General features: G+C 44.7%; 1 long non-coding RNA gene across 1 annotated transcript; it reads right to left on the bottom strand.

The window, feature by feature from the left end:
* Nucleotides 1–1,123: 1,123 nt before the first annotated feature.
* On the bottom strand, nt 1,124–2,876 carry LOC110697566. Its single transcript, XR_002506514.1, has 2 exons — nt 2,681–2,876; nt 1,124–1,346 (listed from the first exon to the last, which is right to left on the bottom strand). It is a non-coding gene; the product is annotated as an uncharacterized LOC110697566 (long non-coding RNA).
* Between the last annotated feature and the right edge of the window lie 5,303 nt (nt 2,877–8,179).

Genomic DNA, 8,179 nt, shown 5'->3' with positions numbered 1-8,179 from the left:
ATGGCGTCTGCTGCAAAAACAAATAGCAAAGTTAATAAAAGTCATAACAAGAAATGCATGGAACAACAGAGTATTCGACAGGCCGGCTACCTCTTGAGCACCGACTGCTGAGGCCATAAGCGGCCAAAAAGTACTCGTCGTAGAGCCATTTGAAGCTCGGGACGCAGTGCAGGGGTACTTCCTCTCGTACCCCTGAAGTAGAGTTCACCTTCGACTCTACTTTGAAGAGTCCTTTATCTAGGATCTCTTTCTTAGCCTTGGGGGGAACGGGCGGCATGCTGCGGCCGCCTGCAAGAAGGGGCGGATTCCTGTTCCACCTGTTTAAGCGCTTGTTCAGCTCTGTGTCTGAACTCTCAATGATAAGGAAGGTGCTCCGCCAGTCCTTCCATTTGTTTGCTTTACCTCTCGTCATGAGGTAGCCCCTGTGGCTCGTCAATTGATACCAGCCGGTACCGCCTGCCTTAGGGGTCCGGCTGAGGTAGTTCATGTGGGCGAAAGCCTCGAAGTTCGGCTCCACCCCGTGCAGTTCGCACCCGGCCACATAGCCGAGTACGTTGACCTAGGAGTTCGGGGCTAACTGCCATAACCCCAACTCATACCCATCCAAGATCCGCTGAACAACCGGATGTAGTGGGAAGCGCAGCCCAGCCTTGATGGCCGCCTCGTAGCAGCCAAAGCAGGCGCCATCATAACTGGTACCAGCCGGCCAGACTAGGGGTGAAAGTTCGGTTTTCGGTTTGGTTTATAGGCCAAACCGAAACCGAACCACACTAATTCGGTTTTTGGTTTTTGGAAACCAAACCGCACCACTTTACTTTTGAAACCAAACCAAACCAAACCATACAAATTTCGGTTTCAAAAGAGAAAACCGAACCAAACCGAATTTTTTTGGGCCTTGTTTATTTGGGATTTAATCTGCAATTTTTGTTCGGTTTTTGGTTTTTGGAAACCAAACCGCACCACTTTACTTTTGAAACCAAACCAAACCAAACCAAACCATACAAATTTCGGTTTCAAAAGAGAAAACCGAACCAAACCGAATTTTTTTGGGCCTTGTTTATTTGGGATTTAATCTGCAATTTTTGTGGGCTTAAATCATATAAATATTATATTCAACAACATATGTAGTAGCATAAATGCTTAATGAGATTTAAACAACATTAACAAGTTCTAAAACTTCAAAGTTATAATTCAAAGTTATAAAAGCTCAACACCTCATCCCAAAAAAAAATAAAATTGTTCAACATTACAACTTTAACAATTGTTTAACAGCAGTAGCAACAAGCAGCAGGGCAGCAGCAACATCATTACAGCAGGTCAGCACTCAGCAGCATAGAACCCTACAACTGCAAAGAAATTGTCATTCCATCCATATATCCTCAATTTCACAAGTCAGTTTTTCAGCTTACTCAAATTTGTGACATAGACATGAAAAAATGCAATCAGAAGTCAAAACCCATTGTTCAGAAGAAAAAACACAACAAGAAGAAACAACTAAGTATAAACAGCAAAAAAAAACACAAATTCGCACAAAAACCACTTCAACCCAACAAATTATAGCTCAAATTAAGCTACCCCAGAAGCAAAATCAATATATTACAATAATCTCATAATAATTAATGTGGGAGTACCATATATTTACCAATAAACAAAAACTTCCATTTCCTATTCTTCTTACACGAGAATGACACTTATCATTATCAACTCTTCAAGTTGAACTAAAAGTACTAATTCATACTAAATTACCCCAAAATAAAATAAAAATTAAAAAAAAAACCCACATGAAACTAAGGGGGCGTTTGGTATCAACTTTGTAAAGGTAACGGAATGGAAACAAATTAGGAGGGGAAAGGGTAATGTATAGTGTTACCCTTACTAGTTGTTTGGTATTACTAAGAAAACGTAAACGATTAACAACCAATTAATTTCCTTTTGTTTGGTATAAAAAAAGGAAAACAATTTTTCTTTTTTAAAACAAAAAAGGGAAAACAAAATTTAAAATATTGGTGGGCGACAATTATCACAATTCAGAAGCTGCTTTATTGCTTCAACTTGTTCGAAATTCTTCTCTCTTTTTTCTTACTCTAATTTAATTACTCTAATTCAATAACCAAATTGATCACATCATCAAAAAATCAGATGACTAGATCCTTTTTTCTTTTATTGATCATAAAAAGACAACTACACCAGATTAAAACCAGCAGACCATCAAAAATCAAAATTATCAACATCAAATCAGATCATCGCAAAGGCAGATCAATCTTCATCATCGATCATCACGAAAGCACATTCGTTTTTTCTTTTTTTTTTTTTTAATTTTTGGTGGGTGAGATGTGAAAATGATGAGTTGTTGTTGAGCAATTTTATTTGACCCAATTTGACGTGTCTTGAATAATGAAGCAAAATCTTGAACAATGACATGCTGAGAAATTGAATTCAGAAGAGAGAGATTGGGTGAGTAAGAACCATAAATTACTAGGCTCTAAAACACACACTAGTTAAAAACATATCCTCGAAATAAATTACCAAAATTAAAAGTTACAGAGAAGAATTTACATAATACAACTATACAAGTACACAACCATTGCATTGCATAAAAATTGGAATCAAAATCATGAATACAAGAAAAACATCCAAGTAAACCAAACCAAAAAAAACAAAAAAACAAACGAACACTCACCAATCTGAACGGTGAAGTGGTGAAGTGGTGAACGGCAACGGTGGAGAGTGAAACTGAAAAGGTGAGCTATCTGGATTCGCAATGAAACTGAGAAATTCGCAAGAGGATTAGAGGAGAGGAAGTCAGGAGACTAGGAGAGACCGAGAGAGAATGAGGGATTGAGGGTTAGGGACTTAGGGTTTTTTTTTTTCTGATTTTATACTTAGGGTAAATTTGGGCTGGGCCAAGGGTTTTTTTTTATGTTGGGCCAAAATTTCGGTTTTCGGTTTTTTTCGGTTTTTTATTTCCTCAAACCGAAACCAAACCGAAAACCGAATTATTTTTTTTTTAAAAACCGAACCGAACCATTTCCGAAAAAAAACCGAACCATATTTCTTATTCGGTTCGGTTTTCGGTTTGGTTCGGTTTTAACCCGAATTTGTTTCACCCCTAGGCCAGACGACTGTGTCTTCTGGATCCGGCACGAACACTAAAAAGTCGGGGCCCATTGTGTGGTTTGCGATAAAGCTCTCCACTTTCTCTTGCATGGCCGTGATCCGGCCCCGAGGTACCGTGCAGTAGTAGGGGGTATTTTGCTCTCGGTGAGAGGTGGATGGCTCCGCCCAATCGTCCCCCTTCTGAACTGCGTGAGAAAGCCTCGCCTCTTGTAGGCGACTGTTTTTCTCTTCTGTGTCCGGAGAAGCATGGCCAGAAGAGCTAGACTCGGAATCGTCCTCTAACGAGTCCGATGAGGACGACTCCTCCCATCTCCCGGAGGGGCCCGCCTCCTCTCCTTTAAAAGGAGCAGGAGAGAATGTAGAATTGTCAACTGTAAAATGGGAAGGGGTCACTTTGACTCCTCCCTCAGAACTGCCGGCTTTCAAGCCGCTTTGTTTCACTTCCACATCTGGCGCCTGGTCAGATGTTTCACTAATCGGCACCCTGTGGGAGGAGCCGTCTGAGTTTGAGATCCTGGCAGTCTTTTTTGTTCTGGCCATCATGCTCTGCATAGACACAGATACAGTCGGACTTTGTATAAAGGGCAAAGATGGGTCTAGGAAAGGGCAGGCGGCACTCCTAGTCCTAAATTCAGCCGTCCCCGGTGACCGGCTGATCACTAACCTAGGTCGTGTCGTGTGCTTCCGTGGTGCCATTTCAAAAAAGAATAAAGTAAAGAGAAAATTAAGAGTAAGAGAACCGACGGTTACCTGAACGAGTGCCGATTGATGAAGTTCTGAAAATCCTTTGCAGTCGGCTTGTCAGAGCAGGCGGTAGGCAGAAAGAGTCCAAAATGTCAGAGCAAGTTCAGGGGTCCGAATGTTCTCTCATAAAGTTTTCAAATGTGAAAATGACCGAAGTCAACACTCCTTTATATAGGCGAAGTGAGAAGGCGAAAGGTCACTTCCATAATTCAAAATTTTGGCGGGAGAATCTCTCGGCCTCTCGCCGAGTGACACTTGTAGCAGGTCGTCGCCTGTTACAGGGCGATACCTGTCACAGGTAACACGTGACCAGTCACGTGCCACCTGTGAGGGGCAAATGATTAGGGGATTTTGCTACCACCAATCGGAATGCGCCACGTGGGCCACTCAGGTCCTGCCAAGTGTTCCCCAATTGGACCTCTCAGGGTTTGCCACGTGGAACACGCTTATTCGTCCGCCTTGGACCTATTATGTCATGACACGTGGCATACTCCATGCCTAATGGAGAAGTCGGCCACCCAGGCCCAACTTCCGAGGGAAGCCCAATCAGCCCAAGGTTAACCTAAACCTAGATTGGCACGTTTCCCGAGGTTATAAATACCTCCCTTAATCCTCATTAAGGGAGATTACGCAAATTACACACATTAAACTCTCTCACCTAGAGAGACCCAATCACTTTAATTTTCGCATTAATTACTCCTTAATCAAGTAGTAACTTGACCGTCGGAGGCGGATCTCCAATCATCCGGAGCATCCGTTTGTTTTGCAGGTACAGGCGTCCGGTTCCAGTCTCGGAATTGTAACTCTCCCGCAGGACATCAGAAAAACCCCCGAAACAGTATCCTTCTGACTTAATCAGTCTCTTTAGTTGGATGTTTGATTATGCTGCAACCGGCTTTTGCCGTCTGGAGCTTCTTTAGGCAATTTTTATAACAAATTTCGTCTATTGAGAATCTCAGCCGGTGTAAACCGTCTGAGTTATCTTCAAGCAATCTCATTGAAGGGTTGCATTCAATAGACCCTCAGCCGGTTTACACCATCTGGGGCATCAACAAGAAATCTCATTGGTGAGTTGCATTCAATAGACCCTCACCCGGTTTACATCGCCTGGGGAATCAACAAGCAATCTCATTGGTGAGTTGCATTCGATAGATCCTCAGCCGGCGTAAACTTCCTGAGGTATCTTAGAGCAATCTCATAGGTGAGTTGCATCCAATAGACCCTCAGCCGGTGTAAACCGTCGGAGGTGTCTTCAAGCAATCTCATTGGTGAGTTGCATTCAATAGACCCTCAGCCGGGGTAAACCGTCTGAGGTATCTTCAAGCAATCTCATTGGTGAGTTGCATTCAATAGACCCTCAGCCGGTGTAAACCGTCGGAGGTTTCTTCAAGCAATCTCATTGGTGAGTTGCATTCAATAGACCCTCAGCCGGGGTAAACCGTCTGAGGTATCTTCAAGCAATCTAATTGGTGAGTTGCATTCAATAGACCCTCAGCCGGTGTAAACCGTCTGGGGATCTTTAATCAAACTTTCTTTTGAACTACTTCGTTGTTCCCTCAGCCGGTCTCACACCGTCTGGGGTATGAGCAAGCAATTCCCTTTTAAGCTGTTTTGCTGGAACCCCCAACCGGTCCTCTACCGCCTGAGGTGTCTTCAAACAGCCTTTTCATTTTAACGGATACGCAACCGACTTTCAGGCCGCCTGTGTTGGTTCTGTTCAATTCTTTTTCCCCATTGTCCACTAGTGAGCCTCAGCCGGTTTATACCGTCTGTGGGGTCTTTGGACAATCTTTGATAAAATCTTTAGACTATTTGCCATACATATCTACCACAACCGGTCTTTCCCGCCTGTAGTATCTTTGGGCATTGGTGATTAATTTTTCCTTCTTTTGCCAATTTGTAGTCTGCTCAAAACGATACCGTCTTGGGTATCTTTGGTTAACAACCTTTCGACTCCTTTCTCCAAACTTTTATTCAATTTCAAGGTAACGTCTTGTTTCCTTATCTTTTGGAGTTTCTTTATTTTTAAATCTTTTGGCTGTATATATCATAGAATAATGACCTCACCCATCACACACACGGCACACCACAATTTAGAGGTCAGCCGGTCTCTTGGTACGGCTGAGTCTAGGACTGGGGGTGCCGCCTCTGGGTACTGGGAGTCTCCTTGTTCATCTCTGAAACTGACCGTCTTTGTCTCTATGCAGGACGTAATGGCTCGTACAAAAAAGACTGCCTTCGATCTAGAGTACAGAGAAGCAGACTCTGGCGAGCTGTCGCCTGACCCTAATCAGGCGGAGGTGACAAGGGATTTACCGCATGGCACTCCAAGCACTCCCAGTGATGGGATATTGGGTATGGATCAGGGAGGAGGCAAAGATGCCGCCTCACCTTCTAGGGTCGAGCTGAAAACCCAGGAAAGGGATGCCAGCGACAATGAGGCCGCCTCCTCATCCGGTACAGAACAAAGTGGCAGTAGTAACAGCCTCTTGACGTCGGATGCTGATAGTGAGGCGAAAGAGAGGCGTAATTGGAATAATAAAGACGACCCCTTCTTCATCGCCGTTTCCGCCAAGGATAGGGCTAGCATGGCCAATAACTTAGAGGACTTCATAAAGATTCGTCCTCTTGGGAAGGATTGGAGAATAATTGTGTCGCGTGAGATGGGCACTATTGTTTGGGAAGACGAGCAACCCAATGCAAACGGGTACTTTGGGTGCTATGAAGCGGCGTTTCTGGCTGGCCTCCGCTTCCCCCTTCATAACATAATCAAGGCCATTCTTCGAGGGTATGGCCAAGGCATCTGGCAGTTAACCCCTAATTCTTAGGTTAACATTTTGGGGTATATAGCCGCCTGCGAGATGCAGGAAATCAACCCTGGCTGGGAGGCCTTTGCTCACATGCATTACTTGAGCAGAAGTCCAGGCGGTTGGAGAGCCTGGTACACATTGACCACCTATCCCAGTACCTGATGACCTTAGACAAACCGTCTAAGTGGTCAGACTGGAAAAACCGGGAGTATTGGACACACAACCGGAAGCCAGACCTTCTGGACCACAAGTGCAAGAAGCCTCGTATGCCGGATGAGGACTACGAGTGAATAATTGAGTCCAAGTTCTTTGAACAGACTACAACAACCCTCTCCAATGGGGAGTTAATAAGCGTACCCAGAAATTGGGTGCCTAAGTACGAATTTCTTCGAGACGAGGCGTTTTTGTCCGTTTGTAAGCTTAGCACTCAGTTTGATAAAAGTAGGTCACATTAGAGATTTTCTCTATTTTGATTTGTAATAATTCATTCCTTGTTTTGTTTGTTTTTCTAACCGGATGGGTTCTTTTGTGTAGTGCGTGGCCTAGCCATGTTGCCTGCTGACAAGATGCCTGCCAAGTCACCCGCTGAAATCCGCAAGGCTAATGCGGAGAAAAAGCTTGCTGCCTAGGCGGCAAAAAATAAGCATCTTGCTTTTTACTTTTTATTTCTACTTTGATTTCCGTTTGACTTCTATGCCGCCTGATCTCTGTGCTCGTTTTTTCAGGATGGGAGCAAGGTGCCCCATTCCGTTTCCAAATTAATAAGGCCTCTGCCTGGAGAGGAGCCGCCAATTCACAACAAGGCGAGGAAGACTTCCTCCTCGACAGTACCCAGCCGTTTGACGGTTGGGGGTAAGTCTGTTAAAAACCTCGGCCTGGGGTTTGATCTAACGGCGAGGCAGCCGGATGTTCCTGAGAAGGAGACGACGTCGCCTAAGGTATCCGGCGCCTCTGTACCGGCTGAGGGCAGTCTCGACCCTCTACCTACATCCCAAGGTACTATTGACCCCTTCAACCCTTCTTTGCTTGGCAAGCCTATGCGGGTCAAGTCGCACTCCCAACTCCAGCCGGAAGACTCTTCTAGCAGCCCGCAGTCGATAAGAGGGAAGTATGTTGCCTTCTCACCATTTTTTTCTGGTGCAGATCACTCCCCTCGCTGGCCAAATGTACAGAAGTACGCACGGGCCATGCTGAAGGTCGTACCCAAAGAAGAGAAGAAGGCAATCCTAAGGATCCACACCTTCAATGCCGACCAGGTTCTGGCCGGACTGGCTGAGGTACATGATCTTCCAATTTGTTTAAGTGATTTTGCCGCCTGACCCCTTCTAACACCGCTTGGACTTCTACAATCAATGCTACGCGTGGAGGGGCTCAAGAAGGCCTACAGCCGGAAATGCGAGGAGGTAAGACGGGCTAAACGGGATGCGTCTGAGGCACATAATGTTGCCTAGTATTCCATGCTTATGCTTGAATTTTATCAAACCGAGAGTAGCTTAGAGCTATTAGCA

Source organism: Chenopodium quinoa, unplaced genomic scaffold (assembly GCF_001683475.1).
Source record: "Chenopodium quinoa cultivar QQ74 unplaced genomic scaffold, ASM168347v1, whole genome shotgun sequence".
Classification (NCBI taxonomy): domain Eukaryota; kingdom Viridiplantae; phylum Streptophyta; class Magnoliopsida; order Caryophyllales; family Amaranthaceae; genus Chenopodium; species Chenopodium quinoa.
This window is presented reverse-complemented; position numbering and strand designations above follow the sequence as displayed.